This window comes from Panthera uncia, chromosome X, assembly GCF_023721935.1.
Source record: "Panthera uncia isolate 11264 chromosome X, Puncia_PCG_1.0, whole genome shotgun sequence".
In the NCBI taxonomy this organism is placed as follows: domain Eukaryota; kingdom Metazoa; phylum Chordata; class Mammalia; order Carnivora; family Felidae; genus Panthera; species Panthera uncia.
The window spans coordinates 114078711-114095338 of NC_064817.1; the positions used below are offsets into that span (position 1 = coordinate 114078711).

Here is a 16628-nt window from a genome sequence, read left to right on the forward strand (position 1 = left end):
TGAAGACCTTGTCTCTGTGTATTTGATGATTTTTAGATTTCCTGAAATCTCAGCAAGAAACAGATTACTTAAGCTTGAAAAAATCCATGTGTGATTAGACCTCCTGTGAACGGCATTTAGTCTCCTTACTTTAAGTAATGTTGGTAGCATAGCAAAGAGGCTAATATTCAAACATGAATTACTATAGACCGTCTGGATTTGATTTCCCCAACATGTGTTTATGACAGCCCTTTCTTTGTGACTTGTTTGTGAACTGCAGACCCATATTAGTCATTTAGAAGAGTTGAAACTTACTTGGTTTTGGAACTCCTAGTAGAAGGTGGGGTTTAATTTTGTATGCAATATTTGAAATGACAGAATGGTGTTTAAATGCAATAAAGTTTATTTAGATGCCACAAAACCTAAAACAATAGATAAGAAAAATGGATATATGTGATAAAAGTACGGAGACATTAAATTCCTTTAAAAATTCATTTTCTGTTTTTTGTTAAGATCTATTTTTTTTGAGAGAGAGAGAGAGTGAGAGAGAGAGCAAGCTAGCACATGACTGGGGGAGAGGGGCAGAGGGAGAAAGAGAAAGAAAGAGAATCTTAAGCAGGCTCTATGCTTAGCACAGAGCCAGACCTGGGGCTCGATTGCACGACCCTGGGACCATGACCTGAGCCCAAATCAAGAGATGGACACTCAACCAACTGAGCCACACACACGCCCCTCAAACTTCATTTTTTAAACCAATGTTTCCCAAATAGTTGGGCAGAAAACCTCAGCATCAGAGTGACTTGGGTGTTTGCTAAAAATGCAGATTCCGGGGACTTATCTTAGATTTGAGGAATGCGAAATATGTAGGGGTGAGGTTAGGCAATCTGCATTTTAACGAGTTTACCAGTTGATTTTTATCAATAATAAGGTCTGAGAATCACTGATTCCAATTTCATCTTGAATCATCTTTTACCCTTGTCTAGCATTTCCCTCAGCTTATAACCTCTAACCAGTTGTCAACTCCTGATGGTATTATTCAAGAAACAAAATTATATTGTGCCAGTCACAGCATTAGGCCTTTGGAATAAAAGATAATTAAGACATAAGCCCTATCCTTAAGGAGTATAGCCTTGTTATGGAGCTATTCATGAAAACAGACAATTTTAATAAAAGAAAAATTGTATTATGATAAGATGTGCTCCAGGGACTATGAGAGGGTCAGGGAGGGCTACAGAAACCATTCTGGAAAAGAGATGCACTGTAGTTACCCAGAGGACATTATTATACCTTATTCCTAAAAGAAGGGGAGTAAACTACACTGAAAGTTAAGGCAATGACATTTTAAGTAGAGGAAATATATACAAAAGCATAATGGCAAAAAAGTCCTGTGCTGGAAAAAATATAAAAGCCACTTTTGTTCAAGTGTGCACTGAGAGATAGGTAAGCAATAAGTTAATCTGGGAATATAGTTAAGGGTAAGACCACAGGAACCGTTTCAAACACAGTGAGGGATTTGGACTCTATCCAGAGGGACATAAATATCCACTGAAAGGGTTTAAGCAAAGGATAAGACGATCATATATGCAATTTAGAAACATAATACTGGCTATTGGGTGGAAAATGGATTTTATAGGAGCAAGCTTGGAGCCAGCACATCCAGTTAGATGACAGTTGCGATCATTCCGATGAGAGAAGAAAGTAGGGAAGACTTATTTAGAAGGGATGTGCAAAGTGTGCAAATCTAGGAAATACTTAAGAGTTTAAATCAGCGGGATACGAGTTTAAATGTGGAACATGAAAAAAAAAAAACTAGGTTTCTAGAATGGGTGACTGAGGAGAATGTGTCCCAATCTGAGACAAAGTATATAGGACAAGGAGCTGACCTGGGAAGCGGAGATGATAAGTTCCATAAATGCCATGCTTAGCTATAGGTGCTTATTGGAAGTTTGTGTAGAAACGCTAGGTAGGAAGTTGGCAAGAGGAGCATGGAATTCAGACGAAGCATCTACACTGGAAATACAGGTTTTGGAGTCAGCCATACGTAGATTAGCGTTAAATCCGGGAGGGTAGATGAGATCACGAAGAAAAGAGCGTGTAGAGTAAGAACATTTGAACTGAAAACAGAACGCTGGAAAACACTATTATTTTCCCAAAGCCACTCATGTGTTTTAGGTGTGTGTTACAGCATCGCCGCACTTCCGGTTGCCAAATCCTGTATTAGTTACCTATTGCTGTGTAACAAATTATCCCTAAATTAGCAGATGATCATGTCATGAAGTTTCTGAGTGTCAATAATCTGGGAGCAGCTTAGCTGGGAGGTTCTGGCTCAGGTCTCTCAGGAGGTTGCAGACAAGAAGCCCACCAGGGCGACAATCATCTGAAGACTTGAGTGAGCTTGGCGAATTCACTTCTAAGTCCACAGACCTGGATTTGGGGAAGATTCTTTGGTTCCTCAAGAGACAGACCTTCTCATACAGTTGTTTACTTTATGGCATAGGACTTCCCCCAGAGTAAGTACTGTGAGAGAGAAAGAGAAACAGAGAGAGAGAGAGAGAGAGAGAGCACTACAATGTCTTTCATAACGTCATTTCAGAAGTGACATGCCATTAGTTCTACCATATTTTATTGGCTGCACAAGCCAATCTTATGAGATACACAAGGGTGTTGCCTGGCTATCACAAGTGCAAATCTCAATATCATCTTTTTTTTAAAAAAATCTATATATGTTTATTTATGTTTGAGAGAGAGAGAGAGAGAGAGAGAGAGAGAGAGAGAGTGAAAGAGCAACTGAGGGAGGGGCAGAAAGACAGGGAGACAGAGGATCCAAAGTGGGCTCCATGCTGACAGCAGAGAGCTTGAGGTGGGGCTTGAACCCACAAACTGTGAGATCATGACCTGGGCCGAAGCCAGATGCTTAACCAACTGAGCCACCCAGGCATCCCTCAATATCATCCTTTTTATTCAGAGTTTCCCACCATTAGAAGAGGGATGGTTTCCAATTTCTCTTACAACATGATTGGTATTATTATTATTGATATTACTATCACAATTATTATAAATTATAAATCAAGTCACTTCACAAGTGCTTGCCATATTTTTTACCTTATTTACCATTATACCCTTCATGCAATGTAACCGAGTATTAGTGTGATGTATGGAAATGAGGTTAGATTCTGCAAATAAACAATCCTATTTAAAAATATGGTTTCAGTGTTGTATGAAAGGAGAGAAGGTTAGCACTCCCTTAGACAAGAATGGAGGAGGCCCTCAGGCTAGACAACATGCATACGGTTAAGCCATTTCCATCTACTTCAGTGGCATCTAACCATCATTTTTTACAATGGGTTCAAACTTAAGTGACCATCTACTTAATATAGACTGCTATATGCATAAGATGTTATATATGAGCCTAATGGTAACCACAAATCAAAAACTTGTAATAGAGGGGCACCTGGGTGGCTCAGTCAGTTGGGCGTCTGACTTCGGCTCAGGTCATGATCTCGCGGTCTGCGGGTTCGAGCCCCGGGTCGGGCTCTGTGCTGACAGCTCGGAGCCTGGAGCCTGCTTCTGATTCTGTCTTCCTATCTCTCTGCTCCTCCCCTCTTCACGCTCTGTCTCTCCCTCTCTCTCAAAAATAAATAAACATTAAAAAAAAACTTGTAATAGATACGCAAAAAATAGAGAAAGGAATCCAAGCATATCGCCAAGAAGGCCATCAAACCACAAGGGAAGAAAGCAAGAGAAGAAAGGAATAAAGAACTACTAAAACAACTGAAAAACAAGTAACAAAATGGCAATAAATATATATCTGTCAATAACTACTTTGAATGTAAATGGACTAAATGTTCTAATCAAAAGAGATAGGGTGATTGAAGGGATAAAAAAGCAAGATGTGTCTATATGGTGCCTACAGGAGACGCACTTCAGACCTAAAGACACATGTACATTGAAAATAAAGGGGGGGCGCCTGGGTGGCGCAGTCGGTTAAGCGTCCGACTTCAGCCAGGTCACGATCTCGCGGTCCGTGAGTTCGAGCCCCGCGTCAGGCTCTGGGCTGATGGCTCGGAGCCTGGAGCCTGTTTCCGATTCTGTGTCTCCCTCTCTCTCTGCCCCTCCCCCGTTCATGCTCTGTCTCTCTCTGTCCCAAAAATAAATAAAAAAAAAAAAAAAAAAAAAAAGGGATGGGAAAACATTTACCATGCAAATGGAAGTGGGAAAAAAAAAGCTGAGGTAGCAATGCTTATATTGGACAAAAGAGACCTTAAAACAAAGATTGTAACAAGAGGCAAAGAAGGGGGCACCTGAGTGGCTCAGTCAATGAAGCATCCAACTCTTGATCTTGGCTCAGGTCAGGATTTCACAGTTTGTGGGATCAAGCCCCGTGATGGGCTCTGCACTGACAGTGCAGAGCCTGCTTGGGATTCTCTCTCTCCCTCTCTCTCTCCTCTTCTCCTGCTTATGTGCACGTGCTCTCTCAAAATAAATAACTTTAAAGAAACAGAAAGAGACAAAGAAGGATACTATATAATGATGAAGGGAACAACTCAACAAGAGGATATAACAATTACAAATATTTATGCAGCCAACATGGGAGAACCTAAATACATAATTATTAACAGACATAAAGGAGGAAATTGATAGTAATACCATAATAGTAGGGCACTTTAACACCCCACTTATGTCGATGGACAGATCATCCAGACAGAAAATCAGTTGGTGCAGCCATTGTAGAAAACAGTAAGGTCCCTCAAAAATTAGAAATAGAATTACCATATGACACAGTAATTCTACTGCTGAGAATTTACCCAAAGGAAATTAAAACACTAACTCAAAAATATGTATGGACCCCTAGGTTTACTGCAGTATTACATACAATAGCCGAGATACAGAAGCAACCTAAATGTCTATCCACAGATGAATGGATAAGGAAGAGGGACTATTACTCGGCCATTGAAAAAGAATGAAATCTTGCCATTTGTAACAACATAGATGAACCTAGAGGGTATAATCCTCAGTGAAAAAAAGTCAGAGAAAGACAAATACCATATGATTTCACTTATACATGGAACTGAAAAAAACAAAACAAACAAGCAAAGAAAAAAAGACTAACAACCCATGCTCTTTTTTTTTTTTTTTTTTTAACATTTATTTATTTTAGAGAGTGACAGAGACAGAGTGTGAGCTGGGGACGGGGGGAGAGAGAGACACACACACAGAATCCGAAACAGGCTCCAGGCTGTGAGCTGTCAGCACAGAGCCCAATGTGGGACTCGAACTCACAAACCGCAAGATCATGACCTGAGCTGAAGTCGGATGCTTAATTGACTGAGCCACCCGGGTGCCCCTACGCTCTTAAATATAGAAACAAATTAGTGGTTGCCAGAGTGGAGGTGGCTGGGGGATGGGTGAAATAGACAAAGGGGATTAAGAGAACACTTATCTTGATGAACATTGAGAAATGTTTTTGAATTGTTAAATCATTATATTGTATACCTGAAACTGATATAACATTGTCTGTTATTTATACTTGAATAAAAAAGAAATTCATAAAAAATGATACAACATAAATAAAATAAAACTATTCTGTTCCCTGAAAAATAAAATAAAATAAAAACAATTAGGTGCTTTTCAATATTTTAATTTTCTCATGTTCAAATTCTATTTACATGACTTGCTAAAAGTGGAATTTAAAGAATTATAAATGATTTCAGTGAGTGAAGTAAGGTGATTAAATAGAATATAGACATATGTGATGCTTATAACATGTAATGTAAACACTTAAAAATAGTATAAAACATTTAACATTAAAAATATCTAGTTTCAGTATAAATTAGCTTAGTATAAGCATGTTACTTAAGTTTTCCCAGCTTCACTGAGGTATAACTGAAATACAAAAATTGTATATATTTAAGGTATACAATGTGATGATTTAACATACATATACATTGTGAAATAATTACCACAATAAAGTTAATTAACAAATCCATCACTTCACAGAGTTACAATGTTTTTGTGTGTAGTGAGATCATTGAAGATCTACTCTCTTGTCACCAAGAGATTGTCACCATGCTATTAGATCCTCAGAAGTTATTGATCTTATAACTGAAAGGTTGTACCCTTTGACCAACATCTCCCCATTTTTGCCACACCCTTAGCCCCTGGTAATCACCAATCTGTTCTCTGGTTCTGTGGGTTTGACTTTTTAAAAGTTCACATATAAATGAGATCATTATTTGTCTTTCTGTGTCTGGCTTATTTCACTTAGCATAATATCCTCAGGGTTCATCCACGTTGTACTGAATGGCAGGATCTCCTTTTTTTCGAAGCTGAATAATATTCCATTGTAAATACACAGACTGTATTTTCTTTATTCATCCACTGATGGGCACTGACATTGTTGCCATATCTTGGCTACTATGAATAATGCTGAAATGAACATGGCAGTGCAGATTTGCCTTTGAGATACTAATTTCATTTCCTTTGAATATGTAAATTTCAGACTACTGATTATATCTGGAAGTGAGATTACTAGGACACATGGAGGTTCTATTTTAAGTTTTTTATGGAACTTCGGTACTGTGTTCCATAATGGCTGGAATAATTTACATTCCTACCAATAGTACACAAAGATTCCTTCTATCCACATCCTCACTAATACTTGTTATCTGTGGTCTTTTTCTTTTAAATGTTTATTTATTTTGAGAGAGAGAGAGAGAAAGAGAGAGAGCAAGTGGGAGAGGGGCAGAGAGAGAATCTCAAGCAGGTTCTGTGCTGTCAGTGCAGAGCCCAACACAGGGCTTGATCTCACAAACTGTGAGATCATGACGTGAGTGGAAATCAAGAGTCAGACGCTTAACTGAACTGAGCCACCCAGCACCCCATCTCTTGTCTTTTTGATAATAGCCATTCTAACTAGTGTGAGGTGATATTGCACTGTGGTTTTGATCTGCATTTCCCTGATGATTCGTGTTGTTGAGCACCTTTTCATATGCCTGTTGGTCATTTGCCTGTCTTCCACGATGAAATGTCTATTCACGCTTTTGCCCATTTTTAAATTGGATTACTTATTTTTTGCTACTAAGTTGTAGGAGTTCCTTACATATTTTGGATATTAACATCTTATTGGCTATGTGGTTTTAAAATATTTTTTCCCATTCCATTGCTTTGCTTTTCATTTTGTTGATTGTTTCCTTTTCTGTACAGAAGCTTTTGGGTTCTATATATCCCACTTGTTTAATTTTGCTTTATTGCCCGTGCCTTTGGTGTTGTTTCCAAAAAAAATCATTGCCAAGACAGATTTTCCAGAAGATTTTCCCTTATGTTTTCTTCTAGGAGTTTTACAATTTCAGGTATCACTTTTAAGCCTTTAATTCATTTTGAGTTAATTTGATGTAAGATAAGGATCCAATTTCATTCTTTTACATGTGGATACCAGTTTTCCCAACACCATTGATTGAAGAGACTACCCTTTCCACATTGTGTACTCTGGGCATCTTTGTCAAAGATTAGTTGACCATATCATGTGTAGGTTTATTTCTGGACCCTTTATTCCACTGTTGTTTATGTCTGTTTTTATAGCAGTACCACACTGTTTGGATTACTATAGCTTTATAATATAGTTTTAAATCAGAAGTGTGATGGCTCTAGCTTTGTTCTTTTTTTTCTCAAGAATGCTTTTGGTCATTCAGGTTCCACTTAAATTCCATATAAGTGTTAGGACTGTTTTCTATTTCCATGAAGAATGCCATTGGAATTTTGATAGGGAATGAATTGAATCTATAGATTGCTAAAATAGTATAAATATTTTAGCAATATGAATTATTTTAATCCATGAACACAGAATATCTTTTTTTGTTTTCTTTAATTTCTTTCATCAGTGTTTTCTAGTTCTCAGAGTACATAGATCTTTCACTTTCTTAGTCAAATTTATTGCTAAGTATTTTATTATTATTTTTTTTTATAATAGCACTTTTTTTTTTTAACGTTTTTTTATTTATTTTTGAGACAGAGAGAGACAGAGCATGAACGGGGGAGGGGCAGAGAGAGAGGGAGACACAGAATCGGAAGCAGCCTCCAGGCTCTGAGCCAACAGCCCAGAGCCCGACGCGGGGTTCGAACTCACGGACCGCGAGATCGTGACCTGAGCTGAAATCGGACGCTTAACCGACTGAGCCACCCAGGCTCCCCAGTATTTTATTATTTTTGATCATAATGTAAGTAGGGTGGTTTTCTTAATTTCTTTTTCAGATAGTTCATTGTCAGTGTCTAGAAACATAACTGATTTTGGTATGTTGTTCTGTATCCTGCAAATTTACTGAATTCATTTATTAGCTCCAACAATTTTTTCATGAAATCTTTAGTGTTTTCTTTATATAAAACCATATCATCTGCAATTTCACTTATATGAGAAATCTTTCTTTCCTATTTGGATGTCCTTTATGTCTTTTTCTTGACTAATTGCTCTGGCTAGGGTTCCCAGTCCTATGTTGGATAGAACGGGTGAAAGTGGGCACTGTTTTCCTGATCTTGGAGGAAAAGCTTTCAATCTTTCCCCATTAAGTACGATGTTAGCTGTGGGATTGGCATATATGTCTTTCATTACGTTGAGGTACATCCTTCTGTACCTATTTTGTCGAGGATTTTTATCATGAAAGGATATTGAATTTTGTCAAATACTTCTTCTGCATCTATTGAGATGATCATGTGATTTTTATGTTTCATTCTATTAATGTGATGTGTCACATTTATTCATTTGCCTATTGTTGAACCAACCTTGTATCCCAGGAATAGATCCTACTTAATCAGTGTATAAGATCCTTTTAATGTGTTGATAAATTCAATTTGCTAGTATTTTCTTGAGGATTTGGCACCTATCTTCATCAGGAATAATGGCCTGTAGGTTTCTTTTCTTGTATCTGGCTTTGGCTTTGGTATCAGGGTAATGCTGGCCTTGTAACATGAGCTTAGAAGTGTTCTCTTCCTTCAGATTCTTAGAAGAGTTTGAGAAGGACTGGCATTAATTCTTTTTGTTTTAAGTTTATTTATTTTTGAGAGAGAAAGAAAGTGTGAGTGAAGGAGGGGCAAAGAGGGAGAGAGAGAATCCCAAGCAGGCTCCACACTGTCAGCATGGAGCCCAATGTGGGGCTTGAATCCACAAGCCCCAAGATCATGGTCTGAGCTGAAGTCAGATACTTAACTGACTGAACCACCCAGGTGCCCCTAATTCTTCTTTAAATATTTGGTAAAATTAATCATGCAGCCATCTGGTCCTGGAATCTTTTTTGGGGGGATGTTTTTGATTACTGATTCAATCTCCTTACTTGTTATTGGTCTAATCGGAATTTCTTTCTTTTTTTTTTTTTAAATGTTTTATTGTATTTTTGAGAGAAAGAGAGAGAGAGAGAGAGAGAGAGAGCGTGAGCAGCGAGGGGCAGGGATAGAGAGGGAGACACAGAATCTGAAATAGGATCCAGGCTCCAAGCTGTGAGCACAGAGCACGATATGGGGCTTGAACTCATGAACCACGAGATCATGACCTGAGCTGAAGTCAGACGCTTAACCACTCAGGGGACTCTGAACTTCTGTCTTTCTTTGTTGTTTTGTTTGTTTGTTTGTTTGTTTTGTTTTTAATGTTTGTTGATTTTTGAGAGAGAGACAGAGCACAAGCAGGGGAGGGGCATAAAGAGAGGGAGACCCAGAATCTGAAGCAGTCTCCAGGCTCTGAGCTGTCAGCACATAGTCTGATGCAAGGCTTGAACTCACAAACGTGAGATCATGACCTGAGCCGAAGTCAGATGCTTAACCAACTGAGCCACCTAGGCGCCCCTGAATTCTGTTTTTCTAACCATTGTAGTTTATATCTCCAGCACTGCATAAACAGATTTTTCTTGGGTTATTTTAATAAGATTCCAATGCCTTTCTACCATCGTGTAGCACTTTTTCTGTACATATTTAGGTATAGTCAATTCTCAGGTAAAGGCTGGTCAATCATTTTGACACCTGCATTTTCTGCTTCATTTCTTGCTTTGTAAAATCTTCTCTTGATAGTTAACAGGTCTTATTTTAATTGCCTGCTTTGTTGACAACTTATACTTTTATTCTTTGTGTACATGCAATGGAGAAGTGCTTTAAAAGGAAAACAACGCTCTATCCAAAGAAAGGTTTAAGGAGGTGCAGGAGAGCTTAGGATGATGCTAAAATAGATTTTTACCAACATGGAACAAAGACAAAATGCAAAGAGGTGAAATTTGGAGAAACTAGACAACCTTTGAGGATTTCAGGATTTTCTTTGGGGTCATTCCTCTAATTAATTTAAATTCCAAGATATGCAATAATGGAAGAACTAGTAATGTGACTTTGTTTTGCAACAAGAAATGATTTGGAAGATGGGAAGGGGAAAGAGTAATTTTATTTATTAAGGCACGACATTTGTGGAGCTTCAATTAAGCAAGTCTAAAACAATGTTTTCTGTTCCTGGATGCTCCTAGAATTTTCAAGTGCACATGTACTGATGAAGATATGCTGCAAGTAGATGAATAGTTGAAAGAAGGGGGATGATATTCTCTAGTGCCTACAAACTAATGAATACCACTTCCAAAAACCACGTATTTGTTTCATTGACTGTTAGAACGGCAAAGGACCTTACAAGTCATTCAGAACAACCACTTAACTTTACATTTAGGAAAACCAAGTACCATAGAGAAGTAACTGTCTAGTAAACAACCAGTCACTGATAGAGCTAGGGCACAAAACTCTTTCCTGTCTATAAAACTGTGCCTAGTGCTCTATGTACCTCTTTAACTGCTTTCTACTGGATTGAACTGTTTTTTTTTTTTTATTTCTTTTTATTCTCCCATGGGTTGGAAGTTATATGTTTTGTTTATATCCATAGCATGTATCCTTAAATTTTTAGTATGTCTAATTAATCTAAAGTCTAAAGTTAGCCAACACCTCTCTCCTCCTCTGGAAGACTATAAGGACCTTAGAATACTTAGGCAGGCTATTTTGCTTGCCTAAACTACAGGGATGCATTCTTTCCTCTTCTTTCTTTCTAAAAGAGCCAGGGTTTTATTCAAATATTGAGCAAAATAAGTTCAAGGATGGCGAGTCTATCACAAGGTGATAATCATGATTAGTCTAAGTGAGACAGGAAAATAACATTCTCTTTGCCAATGATTGGTTGTGGCCAATGGGCTATAAATAAAAGTCTGCTCTCAAGCTACTGGAAAGGATGTCCTGACCTGATAAAAAGACAGAAACATAAGAGAAGATAGTGTTCACTGCTTTCTTTCTTTCTGCGTGAGAATGTGCTTGTGTGAGAACATCGTACTTGAGATACTCGGACCATGGGGGAAAAGAACAGACATGTACGATAGAAGAAACAGCACAATGAGGAAGACAGCTTATGTCCTCAATTGCATAATTGGGCTGCTGTTACAACTCATGGACTATCCATCTCTGGACTTCATGATATACAAAATAATAATGATTTCCAATTGTTTAAGGCTCTTTTAATAAAGTAATTGGTTATTTCCAACCCAAACCAACTTAAATCAATTGAATCTTTAAGTCACCCTTACATCTGACATATTATTTTTATGTAATGTGTTGGTAATTTTCACTATTAATGCTTTTGTTAAGTCAATGCTTCTTTAGATTAACAAAAACAATAAACAATTTCTTTTTGACCATGACTTCTACTGTCTCAGGGCTTTCAAGCTTCAGTTTTCTCTTTCATGAAGTTCATCTCTTACTATTGTAATGGTAGTCTGGTAATGAAAAATTCTCAGTCATTATCTGAAAAAGTATTTAATTTGGCCCACTCTTGAATGATTATGTATGTATAAAACTCTAGATCAACAGTTTTCTCCTAATTTTATTTCCGTGTGTCTAGGTGTGGATTTATTTTTATTTAATACTGCATGGAACTTGATGTATTTCTTGAAACTGAGAATCAATGTTTTTCAACTGTAGAAGTTTTCAAATATGATATCCTCAAATAGTCACAGTATTTGAAACCCTACGAAACATGTCAAACATTCTTCTTCTTTTGAATATTTTTTTTAACGTTTATTTATTTTTGAGACAGAGAGACAGAGCATGAACGGGGGAGGGACAGAGAGAGAGGGAGACACAGAATCAGAAGCAGGCTCCAGGCTCTGAGCCATCAGCCCAGAGCCCGACGCGGGGCTCGAACTCCCGGACCGCGAGATCGTGACCTGAGCCGAAGTCGGAGGCTTAACCGACTGAGCCACCCAGGCGCCCCTTTTGAATATTTAAATCTCCACTCCATAACCATAATCTCTTTAACCTTCGGTGCTTTATTCTAGATAATTTCTTCACAACTATCTTCCATTTTAAAAACAGTACCTCTTTAAAAAGTCTATTGAGTTACAAGATCTTCTATACATATCACAGTAAAATTATTTTTAAAAGTGCTATTGGCATTTTTTCCTGTCAAAATGAAAACGGGTTTCTTTTCCTCATATGCATGGTTTTGAAATGTGCTGATAACTTCTTTCATGTGTGTCATTTTCAACATGCATACTTCTGATAAATGTATTACTTGAGGTTATTAGGAGTCTAATTTTTCTTTTTGTTGTGACTTCTGACTCTTCCTCTTTTCAGCAGCTACATCCCGCAAGTCCTGGTGTGAATGTGTATCCCTCCAGAGAAGTTTTGCATTTGCTTCTGCCTGGAAGCATCACTGGACTTGTATGAGTTTTTCATGTCAATTTGTCAGCTTGGCAGTTCCCAGATAAAATGGATATTAAACATTCAAATTCAAAGTTAATATGCGGGCAGGTCCATGATTACAAATTTACAGGGGAAGCTTTTTCTATCGTTAGCCCAGGCTGAGATATACAAGGGTCCTTTCCATCTCCCTTGGAATATAAATAAGTTTTGTTATTTTTTGACAATTTCGCTGAGCTTGTACATTCCCACCTCATGCCACATTCTCACAGATTCTCTTCCTTCCTCATAAAATTCACGGCTACCATTTTCTTATACTTGGGGGACCCTTGCAATTCAAAATTTGAAAAGGAGGAAATGTAAGAAAGACCTCGTTCAAAATGCTAGTGATGTCTCCGTTGAGGAACATTGGCCTAGGCCAATCGCAATTCATCCTCTGAGGCTGGGGGTGTGGCACCTGACTAAAGTTGGGGTTCTGTTAGTAAGGAAGAAGAAGGCCGCTGATGAACAGATAAATACCAGTGACTACATTAGGAAGGACCAAATATGGAACAACTAAAATATGTCAGGTGCTCTGCTAAGCAATCTATATACGTTAAGTCATCTTTTTCTCACAGCAAAGTTGCAAGGAAGTTTATGATTATCCCCATTTTATAGGTGAGAAGACCGAGCTTCAGTCTGAGAGAGGCAAATCATTTCCCTAAGCTCATAAAGCTAACAAGTGGCATCACCCGGTTTCAAACTCAGCGTTCATAGAAACTTGACGTATCCATCAGGAAAAAAACCCACAATACTTGATTTCTATGCTCATGAAGCATACACAGTGCAACAACTATCTCTGAATTTCCTTCTTCGAGTTGATAAGGGGCCAACATAGAAAAATCCTTAATGTCCCATGGCATTTAGTTCTTCATTGATTCTTTCGTGATGAGTGGTGATTATTAAATTGCCAGGACCATCCCTGAACCAGTTATAACTGGCTTTAGCATGAATTCTGACACCCAGCTCTGCTTTAAATAACCCACATTTTCAATATCTAGCGTAAACAGGGTATTTTTACCACTGATATTTGAAAAACACTTTAAAAAGCCTCAGAATATGAAATATGCTGTAATACTGTATATATCGGTAAATTACATTTCCAGTTTGTCCTCAATTTCAAGAAAATCCTCAGCCAAATAAACTAGCAAGCAAATAAATCACTTTAATTATAATAAATGGCAGTTTCTCTAAATATATTTCTGGCAGCAAATAGCCTCTATTATTGACTTTTGCAAGAGTAATTTAAGGGGAAACTATTCTCAGTAAAGTTGGAGATGCCTGCTATTCCTCATCTATGTATATTATAATCCATTTAGATTCCTACACCATGGGAAGACTAATTTCCAATTTTAAGGCACTTAAGCTGATATATTTATTATGAAATTATCCATCTTATAAATTATCTTCTTCATAGTGCCTCATTGGCTAAATTTAAGAATGCGATTTTCTATAGTGTAGATAGAAAAATCATGGCCAGGTCAGAAAAGAAGTATTGTTTTTCTAGAATTACAATAATATATCGTAGTATTAAAATGAGATACACTTTTGTTGTCATTTTTTCATTGGTAAGAATTTTTTTCTCATTAGAAATACTTTATACATAGTGATAATTAAGATTATATATATATATATATATATATATGATAGATGTCTTGTTGTGGTGAACATTTATAGGCTTGAATTCATTCTTTTTCAAAGGAGATATTCTATTCAATTTACACAATTGTTTGTGAGTTTGCAAAGAACCTAATGCAATATCTGTCACATCATGAATATTCCATAAATGGTAGTCATCAATAATTGAATTTTAATATTATTGTCATATATCATATGCTCATTTAGAGTCTAGAACTGTTTATCTATGTGCCTTGGTGGAATGTATAATCTCAATCAAGGATAATCAGATCCCCACTGGACCTGCTGGTCAAGTAATTTGCCTAATGGCAAAGATCCATGAGGATCAGCAGTTAAGTGGGGACGGTGAAGTGAAGATGAATTTAAAAGCATATGTAGCATCCATAGCATTGAATGATTACTAGAAATGAATGGGTAGGAATAAGTAGTCAGGATTATATCTGAGTTTCTGGTTTTAGTTATTCAGTAAATAAGAGTATCGTTTAACTGGACCACTTTCTCACACCATAAACAAAAATAAACTCAAAATGGATTAAAGACCCAAATGTGAGACCATAAAAATCCAGGAAGAGAGGACAGGCAGTAATTTCTCTGACATCTCCTGTAGCAACATTTTTCTAGACAAGTCTCCTGAGGCAAGGTAAATAAAAGCAAACATAAGCTATTGAGACTACATCAAAATAAAAGGGTTCCGCACATCAAGGAAAAAAACCAAAAAAACTAAAAGGCAACCTACCGAACGGGAGAAGATATTTGCAAAGGATATATCCAATAAAGGGTTAGTATCCAAAATATATAAAGAACTTACACTCAACATCCCCAAAACAAATAATCCAACTAAAAAACAGCAAGTTTGAAAAACATTTCTCCAAAGAAGACATCCAGATGGCCAATAGACATATGAAAAGATGCTCAACGTCACTCATCATCAGGGAAATGCAAATCAAAACCACAATGAGATATCACCTCACACCTGTCAGGATGGCTAAAATCAACAACACAAGAAACATCAGGTGTTGTGTTGGTGAGGATGCAGAGAAAAAGGAACCCTCTTGAACTATTGGTGGGAATGCAAACTAGTGAAACCACTGTAGAAAATAGTATAGAGGTTCGTCAAGAAGTTAAAAATTGAACTACCCTATGATGCAACAATCACACTACTGGGTATTAGGGATTTATGCAAAGAACACAAAAACACTAATTCAAAGGGATACATGCACCCTTATGATTATAGAAGCATTATTTATAATAGCCAAGATATGGAAGCAGCCCAAGTGTCTATCAATAGATGAATGGATAAAGAAGATGTGAGATAGATAGATAGATAGATAGATAGATAGAGGAATATTACTCAGCCATAAAAAAGCAAGAAATCTTGGCATTTCCAATGACACAGATGGAGCTAAAGAATATAATGCTAAGTGAAATAAGTCAGTCAGAGAAAGACAAATACCATACGATTTCACTCATATGTGGAATTTAAGAAACAAAACAAATGATCAAAGGAAAAAGACAGAGAGAGAGAGACAGACAAACCGAGAATTGGACTCTTAAGTATAAAGAACAAACAATGGTTACCAGGGGGGAGTGGGCAGGGGGATGGGCGAAATAGGCGATGAGGATTAAGGACTTCACTTGTTGTGATGAGCACTCTATAATGTATGGAATTATTGAATCACTATATTATACACCTGAAACTAATAAAACACTGTATGTCAATGATACTGCAATTAAAACGAAAAACTCAATCCCTAAACAAGCAGTATTATTTGATAAGAAAATGAATTCTCAAGAAGCAACAAATTTGAAGAGAGAGAGAGACCTTTTTGACATTTCAATTTTCAGTTTGAGGTGCCTGGGGGATATCTAAAAAGTGACCTCTCAAAGGCAGTTGACTGAAGGGTCTGGAGTTCAATAGACAGGTTTGAGATAGATTTAGAGAAGTAGATATTATTAGTACAGTTGAAACAACTGGAGTAGTTGAGATCAATCTGGAAGTATAAGGAATGGGAAGGGGACTTCGAAAAGAAAAATGTCTCCAGACATGTATATATCTAACTGCTTATCAAAGGCCACATATCCTCTTGAACTTTATGTTCTAGATATAATGTATCACTTACAGCATTCCAAAAGTGCCAATGTATATGCTATTCCTTCTACCTAATATTCCCTTTCTATCTCCCCCCTACTCCCTCTTGTTATTCTTTAGTTGATTCCTTTTCATTTTCCAGGACTCCATTTATCATTGACCGAATCTGGAAATGTGCATTTTTCTTCTA

The 16628-nt window shown here is 37.2% G+C and overlaps 1 non-coding gene across 1 annotated transcript; it reads left to right on the top strand.

Annotated features, from left to right (window-relative positions):
* Positions 1–3189: 3189 nt before the first annotated feature.
* On the top strand, positions 3190–3316 carry LOC125932481 (U6atac minor spliceosomal RNA). Its single transcript, XR_007460642.1, has one exon. It is a non-coding gene; the product is annotated as a U6atac minor spliceosomal RNA (small nuclear RNA).
* Positions 3317–16628: the final 13312 nt, after the last annotated feature.